Raw genomic sequence first — 17,541 nt, 5'->3', positions numbered from 1 at the left:
TTGTGTTTTGCGCCGGCTGCTCTTGATCTCCGTGAACGCACCCGCTGTCTCCAAACCTTGCAGAGCAGCACATTGAAGCGCTTGAAAACACAGCACAACATTCCCTAATAACACTTGCAATGCATTATGACTTCAAAGGTATGACTTTAAGTCTATGACATTATTATTTATTGATTTTATTTTGTTTTATTTCTTTGATCACAACTGCCACGACAACACACTCGTTTTTTTATGCAGTACTCCTGACGAACTTCACCCATTGCACGCATCGTACCGGCTCTTTAGCAAGCTTGTGTTGGAGCAGCAGGACAAGCTCGCCATCCCGCCCGCTGCTTTCCTGCATTAATGCTCACCAAAACACAACGCACCCAGGGGAGAGATACCATGGTAAATAGGTAACCTATTTACCATGGTATCCCTCCCCTGCGGCGGCTGCTCTTGATCTCCGGCTGCTCTTGATCTCCGTGAACGCACCCGCTGTCACATTGAAGCGCTTGAAAACACAGCACAACATTCCCTAATAACACTTGCAATGCATTATGACTTCAAAGGTATGACTTTAAGTCTATGACATTATTATTTATTGATTTTATTTTGTTTTATTTCTTTGATCACCAACTGCCACCACAACACACTCGTTTTTTTATGCAGTACTCCTGACGAACTTCACCAATTGCCCGCATCGTACCGGCTCTTAAGGTAACTTGTGTTGGAGCAGCAGGACAAGCTCGCCATCCCGCCCGCTGCTTTCCTGCATTACTGCTCACCAAAACCGTTCGCCGAAACAAAAATAGGTAAATAGGTAACCTATTTACCATGGTATCTCTCCCCTGGGTGCCTTGTGTTTTGCGCCGGCTGCTCTTGATCTCCGTGAACGCACCCGCTGTCTCCAAACCTTGCAGAGCAGCACATTGAAGCGCTTGAAAACACAGCACAACATTCCCTAATAACACTTGCAATGCATTATGACTTCAAAGGTATGACTTTAAGTCTATGACATTATTATTTATTGATTTTATTTTGTTTTATTTCTTTGATCACCAACTGCCACCACAACACACTCGTTTTTTTATGCAGTACTCCTGACGAACTTCACCCATTGCACGCATCATACCGGCTCTTAAGCTAGCTTGTGTTGGAGCAGCAGGACAAGCTCGCCATCCCGCCCGCTGCTTTCCTGCAGTAATGCTCACCAAAACACAACGCACCCAGGGGAGAGATACCATGGTAAATAGGTAACCTATTTACCATGGTATCCCTCCCCTGCGGCGGCTGCTCTTGATCTCCGGCTGCTCTTGATCTCCGTGAACGCACCCGCTGTCACATTGAAGCGCTTGAAAACACAGCACAACATTCCCTAATAACACTTGCAATGCATTATGACTTCAAAGGTATGACGTTAAGTCTATGACATTATTATTTATTGATTTTATTTTATTTTATTTCTTTGATCACCAACTGCCACCACAACACACTCGTTTTTTTATGCAGTACTCCTGACGAACTTCACCCATTGCCCGCATCGTACCGGCTCTTAAGGTAACTTGTGTTGGAGCAGCAGGACAAGCTCGCCATCCCGCCCGCTGCTTTCCTGCATTATTGCTCACCAAAACCGTTCGCCGAAACAAAAATAGGTAAATATGTAACCTATTTACCATGGTATCTCTCCCCTGGGTGCCTTGTGTTTTGCGCCGGCTGCTCTTGATCTCCGTGAACGCACCCGCTGTCTCCAAACCTTGCAGAGCAGCACATTGAAGCGCTTGAAAACACAGCACAACATTCCCTAATAACACTTGCAATGCATTATGACTTCAAAGGTATGACTTTAAGTCTATGACATTATTATTTATTGATTTTATTTTGTTTTATTTCTTTGATCACAACTGCCACGACAACACACTCGTTTTTTTTATGCAGTACTCCTGACGAACTTCACCAATTGACCGCATCGTACCGGCTCTTAAGGTAGCTTGTGTTGGAGCAGCAGGACAAGCTCGCCATCCCGCCCGCTGCTTTCCTGCATTAATGCTCACCAAAACACAACGCACCCAGGGGAGAGATACCATGGTAAATAGGTAACCTATTTACCATGGTATCCCTCCCCTGCGGCGGCTGCTCTTGATCTCCGGCTGCTCTTGATCTCCGTGAACGCACCCGCTGTCACATTGAAGCGCTTGAAAACACAGCACAACATTCCCTAATAACACTTGCAATGCATTATGACTTCAAAGGTATGACTTTAAGTCTATGACATTATTATTTATTGATTTTATTTTGTTTTATTTCTTTGATCACCAACTGCCACGACAACACACTCGTTTTTTTATGCAGTACTCCTGACGAACTTCACCAATTGACCGCATCGTACCGGCTCTTAAGGTAGCTTCTGTTGGAGCAGCAGGACAAGCTCGCCATCCCGCCCGCTGCTTTCCTGCATTATTGCTCACCAAAACCGTTCGCCGAAACAAAAATAGGTAAATATGTAACCTATTTACCATGGTATCTCTCCCCTGGGTGCCTTGTGTTTTGCGCCGGCTGCTCTTGATCTCCGTGAACGCACCCGCTGTCTCCAAACCTTGCAGAGCAGCACATTGAAGCGCTTGAAAACACAGCACAACATTCTCTAATAACACTTGCAATGCATAATGACTTCAAAGGTATGGCTTTAAGTCAATGACATTATTATTTATTGATTTTATTTTGTTTTATTTCTTTGATCACCAACTGCCACGACAACACACTCGTTTTTATATGCAGTACTCCTGACGAACTTCACCCATTGCCCGCATCGTACCGGCTCTTAAGCTAGCTTGTGTTGGAGCAGCAGGACAAGCTCGCCATCCCGCCCGCTGCTTTCCTGCATTAATGCTCACCAAAACACAACGCACCCAGGGGAGAGATACCATGGTAAATAGGTAACCTATTTACCATGGTATCCCTCCCCTGCGGCGGCTGCTCTTGATCTCCGGCTGCTCTTGATCTCCGTGAACGCACCCGCTGTCACATTGAAGCGCTTGAAAACACAGCACAACATTCCCTAATAACACTTGCAATGCATTATGACTTCAAAGGTATGACTTTAAGTCTATGACATTATTATTTATTGATTTTATTTTGTTTTATTTCTTTGATCACCAACTGCCACGACAACACACTCGTTTTTTTATGTAGTACTCCTGACGAACTTCACCAATTGACCGCATCGTACCGGCTCTTAAGGTAGCTTCTGTTGGAGCAGCAGGACAAGCTCGCCATCCCGCCCGCTGCTTTCCTGCATTATTGCTCACCAAAACCGTTCGCCGAAACAAAAATAGGTAAATATGTAACCTATTTACCATGGTATCTCTCCCCTGGGTGCCTTGTGTTTTGCGCCGGCTGCTCTTGATCTCCGTGAACGCACCCGCTGTCTCCAAACCTTGCAGAGCAGCACATTGAAGCGCTTGAAAACACAGCACAACATTCTCTAATAACACTTGCAATGCATTATGACTTCAAAGGTATGGCTTTAAGTCAATGACATTATTATTTATTGATTTTATTTTGTTTTATTTCTTTGATCACCAACTGCCACGACAACACACTCGTTTTTATATGCAGTACTCCTGACGAACTTCACCCATTGCCCGCATCGTACCGGCTCTTAAGCTAGCTTGTGTTGGAGCAGCAGGACAAGCTCGCCATCCCGCCCGCTGCTTTCCTGCATTAATGCTCACCAAAACACAACGCACCCAGGGGAGAGATACCATGGTAAATAGGTATCCCTCCCCTGCGGCGACTGCTCTTGATCTCCGGCTGCTCTTGATCTCCGTGAACGCACCCGCTGTCACATTGAAGCGCTTGAAAACACAGCACAACATTCCCTAATAACACTTGCAATGCATTATGACTTCAAAGGTATGACTTTAAGTCTATGACATTATTATTTATTGATTTTATTTTGTTTTATTTCTTTGATCACCAACTGCCACGACAACACACTCGTTTTTTTATGCAGTACTCCTGACGAACTTCACCAATTGACCGCATCGTACCGGCTCTTAAGGTAGCTTGTGTTGGAGCAGCAGGACAAGCTCGCCATGCCGCCCGCTGCTTTCCTGCATTAATGCTCACCAAAACACAACGCACCCAGGGGAGAGATACCATGGTAAATAGGTAACCTATTTACCATGGTATCCCTCCCCTGCGGCGGCTGCTCTTGATCTCCGGCTGCTCTTGATCTCCGTGAACGCACCCGCTGTCACATTGAAGCGCTTGAAAACACAGCACAACATTCCCTAATAACACTTGCAATGCATTATGACTTCAAAGGTATGACTTTAAGTCTATGACATTATTATTTATTGATTTTATTTTGTTTTATTTCTTTGATCACCAACTGCCACGACAACACACTCGTTTTTTTATGCAGTACTCCTGACGAACTTCACCAATTGACCGCATCGTACCGGCTCTTAAGGTAGCTTGTGTTGGAGCAGCAGGACAAGCTCGCCATCCCGCCCGCTGCTTTCCTGCATTATTGCTCACCAAAACCGTTCGCCGAAACAAAAATAGGTAAATATGTAACCTATTTACCATGGTATCTCTCCCCTGGGTGCCTTGTGTTTTGCGCCGGCTGCTCTTGATCTCCGTGAACGCACCCGCTGTCTCCAAACCTTGCAGAGCAGCACATTGAAGCGCTTGAAAACACAGCACAACATTCCCTAATAACACTTGCAATGCATTATGACTTCAAAGGTATGACTTTAAGTCTATGACATTATTATTTATTGATTTTATTTTGTTTTATTTCTTTGATCACCAACTGCCACCACAACACACTCGTTTTTTTATGCAGTACTCCTGACGAACTTTACCCATTGCCCGCATCGTACCGGCTCTTAAGGTAACTTGTGTTGGAGCAGCAGGACAAGCTCGCCATCCCGCCCGCTGCTTTCCTGCATTACTGCTCACCAAAACCGTTCGCCGAAACAAAAATAGGTAAATAGGTAACCTATTTACCATGGTATCTCTCCCCTGGGTGCCTTGTGTTTTGCGCCGGCTGCTCTTCATCTCCGTGAACGCACCCGCTGTCTCCAAACCTTGCAGAGCAGCACATTGAAGCGCTTGAAAACACAGCACAACATTCCCTAATAACACTTGCAATGCATTATGACTTCAAAGGTATGACTTTAAGTCTATGACATTATTATTTATTGATTTTATTTTGTTTTATTTCTTTGATCACCAACCGCCACGACAACACACTCGTTTTTTTATGCAGTACTCCTGACGAACTTCACCCATTGCCCGCATCGTACCGGCTCTTAAGGTAACTTGTGTTGGAGCAGCAGGACAAGCTCGCCATCCCGCCCGCTGCTTTCCTGCATTAATGCTCACCAAAACACAACGCACCCAGGGGAGAGATACCATGGTAAATAGGTAACCTATTTACCATGGTATCCCTCCCCTGCGGCGGCTGGCTGCTCTTGATCTCCGTGAACGCACCCGCTGTCACATTGAAGCGCTTGAAAACACAGCACAACATTCCCTAATAACACTTGCAATGCATTATGACTTCAAAGGTATGACTTTAAGTCTATGACATTATTATTTATTGATTTTATTTTGTTTTATTTCTTTGATCACCAACTGCCACGACAACACACTCGTTTTTTTATGCAGTACTCCTGACGAACTTCACCCATTGCCCGCATCGTACCGGCTCTTAAGGTAACTTGTGTTGGAGCAGCAGGACAAGCTCGCCATCCCGCCCGCTGCTTTCCTGCATTAATGCTCACCAAAACACAACGCACCCAGGGGAGAGATACCATGGTAAATAGGTAACCTATTTACCATGGTATCCCTCCCCTGCGGCGGCTGGCTGCTCTTGATCTCCGTGAACGCACCCGCTGTCACATTGAAGCGCTTGAAAACACAGCACAACATTCCCTAATAACACTTGCAATGCATTATGACTTCAAAGGTATGACTTTAAGTCTATGACATTATTATTTATTGATTTTATTTTGTTTTATTTCTTTGATCACCAACTGCCACGACAACACACTCGTTTTTTTATGCAGTACTCCTGACGAACTTCACCAATTGACCGCATCGTACCGGCTCTTAAGGTAGCTTCTGTTGGAGCAGCAGGACAAGCTCGCCATCCCGCCCGCTGCTTTCCTGCATTATTGCTCACCAAAACCGTTCGCCGAAACAAAAATAGGTAAATATGTAACCTATTTACCATGGTATCTCTCCCCTGGGTGCCTTGTGTTTTGCGCCGGCTGCTCTTGATCTCCGTGAACGCACGCGCTGTCTCCAAACCTTGCAGAGCAGCACATTGAAGCGCTTGAAAACACAGCACAACATTCCCTAATAACACTGGCAATGCATTATGACTTCAAAGGTATGACTTTAAGTCTATGACATTATTATTTATTGATTTTATTTTGTTTTATTTCTTTGATCACCAACTGCCACCACAACACACTCGTTTTTTTATGCAGTACTCCTGACGAACTTCACCCATTGCCCGCATCGTACCGGCTCTTTAGGTAACTTGTGTTGGAGCAGCAGGACAAGCTCGCCATCCCGCCCGCTGCTTTCCTGCATTAATGCTCACCAAAACACAACGCACCCAGGGGAGAGATACCATGGTAAATAGGTAACCTATTTACCATGGTATCCCTCCCCTGCGGCGGCTGGCTGCTCTTGATCTCCGTGAACGCACCCGCTGTCACACTGAAGCGCTTGAAAACACAGCACAACATTCCCTAATAAGACTTGCAATGCATTATGACTTCAAAGGTATGACTTTAAGTCTATGACATTATTATTTATTGATTTTATTTTGTTTTATTTCTTTGATCACCAACTGCCACGACAACACACTCGTTTTTTTATGCAGTACTCCTGACGAACTTCACCAATTGACCGCATCGTACCGGCTCTTAAGGTAGCTTGTGTTGGAGCAGCAGGACAAGCTCGCCATCCCGCCCGCTGCTTTCCTGCATTATTGCTCACCAAAACCGTTCGCCGAAACAAAAATAGGTAAATATGTAACCTATTTACCATGGTATCTCTCCCCTGGGTGCCTTGTGTTTTGCGCCGGCTGCTCTTGATCTCCGTGAACGCACCCGCTGTCTCCAAACCTTGCAGAGCAGCACATTGAAGCGCTTGAAAACACAGCACAACATTCCCTAATAACACTGGCAATGCATTATGACTTCAAAGGTATGACTTTAAGTCTATGACATTATTATTTATTGATTTTATTTTGTTTTATTTCTTTGATCACCAACTGCCACCACAACACACTCGTTTTTTTATGCAGTACTCCTGACGAACTTCACCCATTGCCCGCATCGTACCGGCTCTTAAGGTAACTTGTGTTGGAGCAGCAGGACAAGCTCGCCATCCCGCCCGCTGCTTTCCTGCATTAATGCTCACCAAAACACAACGCACCCAGGGGAGAGATACCATGGTAAATAGGTAACCTATTTACCATGGTATCCCTCCCCTGCGGCGGCTGGCTGCTCTTGATCTCGGTGAACGCACCCGCTGTCACATTGAAGCGCTTGAAAACACAGCACAACATTCCCTAATAACACTTGCAATGCATTATGACTTCAAAGGTATGACTTTAAGTCTATGACATTATTATTTATTGATTTTATTTTGTTTTATTTCTTTGATCACCAACTGCCACCACAACACACTCGTTTTTTTATGCAGTACTCCTGACGAACTTCACCAATTGCCCGCATCGTACCGGCTCTTAAGGTAACTTGTGTTGGAGCAGCAGGACAAGCTCGCCATCCCGCCCGCTGCTTTCCTGCATTAATGCTCACCAAAACCGTTCGCCGAAACAAAAATAGGTAAATATGTAACCTATTTACCATGGTATCTCTCCCCTGGGTGCCTTGTGTTTTGCGCCGGCTGCTCTTGATCTCCGTGAACGCACCCGCTGTCTCCAAACCTTGCAGAGCAGCACATTGAAGCGCTTGAAAACACAGCACAACATTCCCTAATAACACTTGCAATGCATTATGACTTCAAAGGTATGACTTTAAGTCTATGACATTATTATTTATTGATTTTATTTTGTTTTATTTCTTTGATCACCAACTGCCACGACAACACAATCGTTTTTTTATGCAGTACTCCTGACGAACTTCACCAACTGACCGCATCGTACCGGCTCTTAAGGTAGCTTGTGTTGGAGCAGCAGGACAAGCTCGCCATCCCGCCCGCTGCTTTCCTGCATTATTGCTCACCAAAACCGTTCGCCGAAACAAAAATAGGTAAATATGTAACCTATTTACCATGGTATCTCTCCCCTGGGTGCCTTGTGTTTTGCGCCGGCTGCTCTTGATCTCCGTGAACGCACCCGCTGTCTCCAAACCTTGCAGAGCAGCACATTGAAGCGCTTGAAAACACAGCACAACTTTCCCTAATAACACTTGCAATGCATTATGACTTCAAAGGTATGACTTTAAGTCTATGACATTATTATTTATTGATTTTATTTTGTTTTATTTCTTTGATCACCAACTGCCACCACAACACACTCGTTTTTTTATGCAGTACTCCTGACGAACTTCACCAATTGCCCGCATCGTACCGGCTCTTAAGGTAACTTGTGTTGGAGCAGCAGGACAAGCTCGCCATCCCGCCCGCTGCTTTCCTGCATTAATGCTCACCAAAACCGTTCGCCGAAACAAAAATAGGTAAATATGTAACCTATTTACCATGGTATCTCTCCCCTGGGTGCCTTGTGTTTTGCGCCGGCTGCTCTTGATCTCCGTGAACGCACCCGCTGTCTCCAAACCTTGCAGAGCAGCACATTGAAGCGCTTGAAAACACAGCACAACATTCCCTAATAACACTTGCAATGCATTATGACTTCAAAGGTATGACTTTAAGTCTATGACATTATTATTTATTGATTTTATTTTGTTTTATTTCTTTGATCACCAACTGCCACCACAACACACTCGTTTTTTTATGCAGTACTCCTGACGAACTTCACCCATTGCCCGCATCGTACCGGCTCTTAAGGTAACTTGTGTTGGAGCAGCAGGACAAGCTCGCCATCCCGCCCGCTGCTTTCCTGCATTAATGCTCACCAAAACACAACGCACCCAGGGGAGAGATACCATGGTAAATAGGTAACCTATTTACCATGGTATCCCTCCCCTGCGGCGGCTGGCTGCTCTTGATCTCCGTGAACGCACCCGCTGTCACACTGAAGCGCTTGAAAACACAGCACAACATTCCCTAATAAGACTTGCAATGCATTATGACTTCAAAGGTATGACTTTAAGTCTATGACATTATTATTTATTGATTTTATTTTGTTTTATTTCTTTGATCACCAACTGCCACGACAACACAATCGTTTTTTTATGCAGTACTCCTGACGAACTTCACCAATTGACCGCATCGTACCGGCTCTTAAGGTAGCTTGTGTTGGAGCAGCAGGACAAGCTCGCCATCCCGCCCGCTGCTTTCCTGCATTATTGCTCACCAAAACCGTTCGCCGAAACAAAAATAGGTAAATATGTAACCTATTTACCATGGTATCTCTCCCCTGGGTGCCTTGTGTTTTGCGCCGGCTGCTCTTGATCTCCGTGAACGCACCCGCTGTCTCCAAACCTTGCAGAGCAGCACATTGAAGCGCTTGAAAACACAGCACAACTTTCCCTAATAACACTTGCAATGCATTATGACTTCAAAGGTATGACTTTAAGTCTATGACATTATTATTTATTGATTTTATTTTGTTTTATTTCTTTGATCACAACTGCCACGACAACACACTCGTTTTTTTATGCAGTACTCCTGACGAACTTCACCCATTGCACGCATCGTACCGGCTCTTAAGCTAGCTTGTGTTGGAGCAGCAGGACAAGCTCGCCATCCCGCCCGCTGCTTTCCTGCATTAATGCTCACCAAAACACAACGCACCCAGGGGAGAGATACCATGGTAAATAGGTAACCTATTTACCATGGTATCCCTCCCCTGCGGCGGCTGGCTGCTCTTGATCTCCGTGAACGCACCCGCTGTCACATTGAAGCGCTTGAAAACACAGCACAACATTCCCTAATAACACTTGCAATGCATTATGACTTCAAAGGTATGACTTTAAGTCTATGACATTATTATTTATTGATTTTATTTTGTTTTATTTCTTTGATCACCAACTGCCACCACAACACACTCGTTTTTTTATGCAGTACTCCTGACGAACTTCACCCATTGCCCGCATCGTACCGGCTCTTAAGGTAACTTGTGTTGGAGCAGCAGGACAAGCTCGCCATCCCGCCCGCTGCTTTCCTGCATTAATGCTCACCAAAACACAACGCACCCAGGGGAGAGATACCATGGTAAATAGGTAACCTATTTACCATGGTATCCCTCCCCTGCGGCGGCTGGCTGCTCTTGATCTCCGTGAACGCACCCGCTGTCACATTGAAGCGCTTGAAAACACAGCACAACATTCCCTAATAACACTTGCAATGCATTATGACTTCAAAGGTATGACTTTAAGTCTATGACATTATTATTTATTGATTTTATTTTGTTTTATTTCTTTGATCACCAACTGCCACCACAACACACTCGTTTTTTTATGCAGTACTCCTGACGAACTTCACCCATTGCCCGCATCGTACCGGCTCTTAAGGTAACTTGTGTTGGAGCAGCAGGACAAGCTCGCCATCCCGCCCGCTGCTTTCCTGCATTAATGCTCACCAAAACACAACGCACCCAGGGGAGAGATACCATGGTAAATAGGTAACCTATTTACCATGGTATCCCTCCCCTGCGGCGGCTGGCTGCTCTTGATCTCCGTGAACGCACCCGCTGTCACATTGAAGCGCTTGAAAACACAGCACAACATTCCCTAATAACACTTGCAATGCATTATGACTTCAAAGGTATGACTTTAAGTCTATGACATTATTATTTATTGATTTTATTTTGTTTTATTTCTTTGATCACCAACTGCCACGACAACACACTCGTTTTTTTATGCAGTACTCCTGACGAACTTCACCAATTGACCGCATCGTACCGGCTCTTAAGGTAGCTTCTGTTGGAGAAGCAGGACAAGCTCGCCATCCCGCCCGCTGCTTTCCTGCATTATTGCTCACCAAAACCGTTCGCCGAAACAAAAATAGGTAAATATGTAACCTATTTACCATGGTATCTCTCCCCTGGGTGCCTTGTGTTTTGCGCCGGCTGCTCTTGATCTCCGTGAACGCACGCGCTGTCTCCAAACCTTGCAGAGCAGCACATTGAAGCGCTTGAAAACACAGCACAACATTCCCTAATAACACTGGCAATGCATTATGACTTCAAAGGTATGACTTTAAGTCTATGACATTATTATTTATTGATTTTATTTTGTTTTATTTCTTTGATCACCAACTGCCACCACAACACACTCGTTTTTTTATGCAGTACTCCTGACGAACTTCACCCATTGCCCGCATCGTACCGGCTCTTAAGGTAACTTGTGTTGGAGCAGCAGGACAAGCTCGCCATCCCGCCCGCTGCTTTCCTGCATTAATGCTCACCAAAACACAACGCACCCAGGGGAGAGATACCATGGTAAATAGGTAACCTATTTACCATGGTATCCCTCCCCTGCGGCGGCTGGCTGCTCTTGATCTCCGTGAACGCACCCGCTGTCACACTGTAGCGCTTGAAAACACAGCACAACATTCCCTAATAAGACTTGCAATGCATTATGACTTCAAAGGTATGACTTTAAGTCTATGACATTATTATTTATTGATTTTATTTTGTTTTATTTCTTTGATCACCAACTGCCACGACAACACACTCGTTTTTTTATGCAGTACTCCTGACGAACTTCACCAATTGACCGCATCGTACCGGCTCTTAAGGTAGCTTGTGTTGGAGCAGCAGGACAAGCTCGCCATCCCGCCCGCTGCTTTCCTGCATTATTGCTCACCAAAACCGTTCGCCGAAACAAAAATAGGTAAATATGTAACCTATTTACCATGGTATCTCTCCCCTGGGTGCCTTGTGTTTTGCGCCGGCTGCTCTTGATCTCCGTGAACGCACCCGCTGTCTCAGAACCTTGCAGAGCAGCACATTGAAGCGCTTGAAAACACAGCACAACATTCCCTAATAACACTGGCAATGCATTATGACTTCAAAGGTATGACTTTAAGTCTATGACATTATTATTTATTGATTTTATTTTGTTTTATTTCTTTGATCACCAACTGCCACCACAACACACTCGTTTTTTTTATGCAGTACTCCTGACGAACTTCACCCATTGCCCGCATCGTACCGGCTCTTAAGGTAACTTGTGTTGGAGCAGCAGGACAAGCTCGCCATCCCGCCCGCTGCTTTCCTGCATTAATGCTCACCAAAACACAACGCACCCAGGGGAGAGATACCATGGTAAATAGGTAACCTATTTACCATGGTATCCCTCCCCTGCGGCGGCTGGCTGATCTTGATCTCCGTGAACGCACCCGCTGTCACATTGAAGCGCTTGAAAACACAGCACAACATTCCCTAATAACACTTGCAATGCATTATGACTTCAAAGGTATGACTTTAAGTCTATGACATTATTATTTATTGATTTTATTTTGTTTTATTTCTTTGATCACCAACTGCCACGACAACACACTCGTTTTTTTTTATGCAGTACTCCTGACGAACTTCACCAATTGACCGCATCGTACCGGCTCTTAAGGTAGCTTCTGTTGGAGCAGCAGGACAAGCTCGCCATCCCGCCCGCTGCTTTCCTGCATTATTGCTCACCAAAACCGTTTGCCGAAACAAAAATAGGTAAATATGTAACCTATTTACCATGGTATCTCTCCCCTGGGTGCCTTGTGTTTTGCGCCGGCTGCTCTTGATCTCCGTGAACGCACCCGCTGTCTCCAAACCTTGCAGAGCAGCACATTGAAGCGCTTGAAAACACAGCACAACATTCCCTAATAACACTTGCAATGCATTATGACTTCAAAGGTATGACTTTAAGTCTATGACATTATTATTTATTGATTTTATTTTGTTTTATTTCTTTGATCACCAACTGCCACCACAACACACTCGTTTTTTTATGCAGTACTCCTGACGAACTTCACCCATTGCCCGCATCGTACCGGCTCTTAAGGTAACTTGTGTTGGAGCAGCAGGACAAGCTCGCCATCCCGCCCGCTGCTTTCCTGCATTAATGCTCACCAAAACAGAACGCACCCAGGGGAGAGATACCATGGTAAATAGGTAACCTATTTACCATGGTATCCCTCCCCTGCGGCGGCTGGCTGCTCTTGATCTCCGTGAACGCACCCGCTGTCACATTGAAGCGCTTGAAAACACAGCACAACATTCCCTAATAACACTTGCAATGCATTATGACTTCAAAGGTATGACTTTAAGTCTATGACATTATTATTTATTGATTTTATTTTGTTTTATTTCTTTGATCACCAACTGCCACGACAACACACTCGTTTTTTTATGCAGTACTCCTGACGAACTTCACCAATTGACCGCATCGTACCGGCTCTTAAGGTAGCTTCTGTTGGAGCAGCAGGACAAGCTCGCCATCCCGCCCGCTGCTTTCCTGCATTATTGCTCACCAAAACCGTTCGCCGAAACAAAAATAGGTAAATATGTAACCTATTTACCATGGTATCTCTCCCCTGGGTGCCTTGTGTTTTGCGCCGGCTGCTCTTGATCTCCGTGAACGCACCCGCTGTCTCCAAACCTTGCAGAGCAGCACATTGAAGCGCTTGAAAACACAGCACAACATTCCCTAATAACACTTGCAATGCATTATGACTTCAAAGGTATGACTTTAAGTCTATGACATTATTATTTATTGATTTTATTTTGTTTTATTTCTTTGATCACCAACTGCCACGACAACACACTCGTTTTTTTATGCAGTACTCCTGACGAACTTCACCAATTGACCGCATCGTACCGGCTCTTAAGGTAGCTTGTGTTGGAGCAGCAGGACAAGCTCGCCATCCCGCCCGCTGCTTTCCTGCATTATTGCTCACCAAAACCGTTCGCCGAAACAAAAATAGGTAAATATGTAACCTATTTACCATGGTATCTCTCCCCTGGGTGCCTTGTGTTTTGCGCCGGCTGCTCTTGATCTCCGTGAACGCACCCGCTGTCTCCAAACCTTGCAGAGCAGCACATTGAAGCGCTTGAAAACACAGCACAACATTCCCTAATAACACTTGCAATGCATTATGACTTCAAAGGTATGACTTTAAGTCTATGACATTATTATTTATTGATTTTATTTTGTTTTATTTCTTTGATCACCAACTGCCACCACAACACACTCGTTTTTTTATGCAGTACTCCTGACGAACTTCACCCATTGCCCGCATCGTACCGGCTCTTAAGGTAACTTGTGTTGGAGCAGCAGGACAAGCTCGCCATCCCGCCCGCTGCTTTCCTGCATTAATGCTCACCAAAACACAACGCACCCAGGGGAGAGATACCATGGTAAATAGGTAACCTATTTACCATGGTATCCCTCCCCTGCGGCGGCTGGCTGCTCTTGATCTCCGTGAACGCACCCGCTGTCACATTGAAGCGCTTGAAAACACAGCACAACATTCCCTAATAACACTTGCAATGCATTATGACTTCAAAGGTATGACTTTAAGTCTATGACATTATTATTTATTGATTTTATTTTGTTTTATTTCTTTGATCACCAACTGCCACCACAACACACTCGTTTTTTTATGCAGTACTCCTGACGAACTTCACCCATTGCCCGCATCGTACCGGCTCTTAAGGTAACTTGTGTTGGAGCAGCAGGACAAGCTCGCCATCCCGTCCGCTGCTTTCCTGCATTAATGCTCACCAAAACACAACGCACCCAGGGGAGAGATACCATGGTAAATAGGTAACCTATTTACCATGGTATCCCTCCCCTGCGGCGGCTGGCTGCTCTTGATCTCCGTGAACGCACCCGCTGTCACATTGAAGCGCTTGAAAACACAGCACAACATTCCATAATAACACTTGCAATGCATTATGACTTCAAAGGTATGACTTTAAGTCTATGACATTATTATTTATTGATTTTATTTTGTTTTATTTCTTTGATCACCAACTGCCACGACAACACACTCGTTTTTTTATGCAGTACTCCTGACGAACTTCACCAATTGACCGCATCGTACCGGCTCTTAAGGTAGCTTGTGTTGGAGCAGCAGGAGAAGCTCGCCATCCCGCCCGCTGCTTTCCTGCATTATTGCTCACCAAAACCGTTCGCCGAAACAAAAATAGGTAAATATGTAACCTATTTACCATGGTATCTCTCCCCTGGGTGCCTTGTGTTTTGCGCCGGCTGCTCTTGATCTCCGTGAACGCACCCGCTGTCTCCAAACCTTGCAGAGCAGCACATTGAAGCGCTTGAAAACACAGCACAACATTCCCTAATAACACTTGCAATGCATTATGACTTCAAAGGTATGACTTTAAGTCTATGACATTATTATTTATTGATTTTATTTTGTTTTATTTCTTTGATCACCAACTGCCACCACAACACACTCGTTTTTTTATGCAGTACTCCTGACGAACTTCACCCATTGCCCGCATCGTACCGGCTCTTAAGGTAACTTGTGTTGGAGCAGCAGGACAAGCTCGCCATCCCGCCCGCTGCTTTCCTGCATTAATGCTCACCAAAACACAACGCACCCAGGGGAGAGATACCATGGTAAATAGGTAACCTATTTACCATGGTATCCCTCCCCTGCGGCGGCTGGCTGCTCTTGATCTCCGTGAACGCACCCGCTGTCACATTGAAGCGCTTGAAAACACAGCACAACATTCCCTAATAACACTTGCAATGCATTATGACTTCAAAGGTATGACTTTAAGTCTATGACATTATTATTTATTGATTTTATTTTGTTTTATTTCTTTGATCACCAACTGCCACCACAACACACTCGTTTTTTTATGCAGTACTCCTGACGAACTTCACCCATTGCCCGCATCGTACCGGCTCTTAAGGTAACTTGTGTTGGAGCAGCAGGACAAGCTCGCCATCCCGCCCGCTGCTTTCCTGCATTAATGCTCACCAAAACACAACGCACCCAGGGGAGAGATACCATGGTAAATAGGTAACCTATTTACCATGGTATCCCTCCCCTGCGGCGGCTGGCTGCTCTTGATCTCCGTGAACGCACCCGCTGTCACATTGAAGCGCTTGAAAACACAGCACAACATTCCCTAATAACACTTGCAATGCATTATGACTTCAAAGGTATGACTTTAAGTCTATGACATTATTATTTATTGATTTTATTTTGTTTTATTTCTTTGATCACCAACTGCCACGACAACACGCTCGTTTTTTTATGCAGTACTCCTGACGAACTTCACCAATTGACCGCATCGTACCGGCTCTTAAGGTAGCTTCTGTTGGAGCAGCAGGACAAGCTCGCCATCCCGCCCGCTGCTTTCCTGCATTATTGCTCACCAAAACCGTTCGCCGAAACAAAAATAGGTAAATATGTAACCTATTTACCATGGTATCTCTCCCCTGGGTGCCTTGTGTTTTGCGCCGGCTGCTCTTGATCTCCGTGAACGCACCCGCTGTCTCCAAACCTTGCAGAGCAGCACATTGAAGCGCTTGAAAACACAGCACAACATTCCCTAATAACACTTGCAATGCATTATGACTTCAAAGGTATGACTTTAAGTCTATGACATTATTATTTATTGATTTTATTTTGTTTTATTTCTTTGATCACCAACTGCCACGACAACACACTCGTTTTTTTTATGCAGTACTCCTGACGAACTTCACCAATTGACCGCATCGTACCGGCTCTTAAGGTAGCTTCTGTTGGAGCAGCAGGACAAGCTCGCCATCCCGCCCGCTGCTTTCCTGCATTATTGCTCACCAAAACCGTTCGCCGAAACAAAAATAGGTAAATATGTAACCTATTTACCATGGTATCTCTCCCCTGGGTGCCTTGTGTTTTGCGCCGGCTGCTCTTGATCTCCGTGAACGCACCCGCTGTCTCCAAACCTTGCAGAGCAGCACATTGAAGCGCTTGAAAACACAGCACAACATTCCCTAATAACACTTGCAATGCATTATGACTTCAAAGGTATGACTTTAAGTCTATGACATTATTATTTATTGATTTTATTTTGTTTTATTTCTTTGATCACCAACTGCCACCACAACATACTCGTTTTTTTACGCAGTACTCCTGACGAACTTCACCCATTGCCCGCATCGTACCGGCTCTTAAGGTAACTTGTGTTGGAGCAGCAGGACAAGCTCGCCATCCCGCCCGCTGCTTTCCTGCATTAATGCTCACCAAAACACAACGCACCCAGGGGAGAGATACCATGGTAAATAGGTAACCTATTTACCATGGTATCCCTCCCCTGCGGCGGCTGGCTGCTCTTGATCTCCGTGAACGCACCCGCTGTCACATTGAAGCGCTTGAAAACACAGCACAACATTCCCTAATAACACTTGCAATGCATTATGACTTCAA

The sequence above is a fragment of the Acipenser ruthenus genome, chromosome 7, assembly GCF_902713425.1.
Source record: "Acipenser ruthenus chromosome 7, fAciRut3.2 maternal haplotype, whole genome shotgun sequence".
NCBI classification, from domain to species: domain Eukaryota; kingdom Metazoa; phylum Chordata; class Actinopteri; order Acipenseriformes; family Acipenseridae; genus Acipenser; species Acipenser ruthenus.
This window is presented reverse-complemented; position numbering follows the sequence as displayed.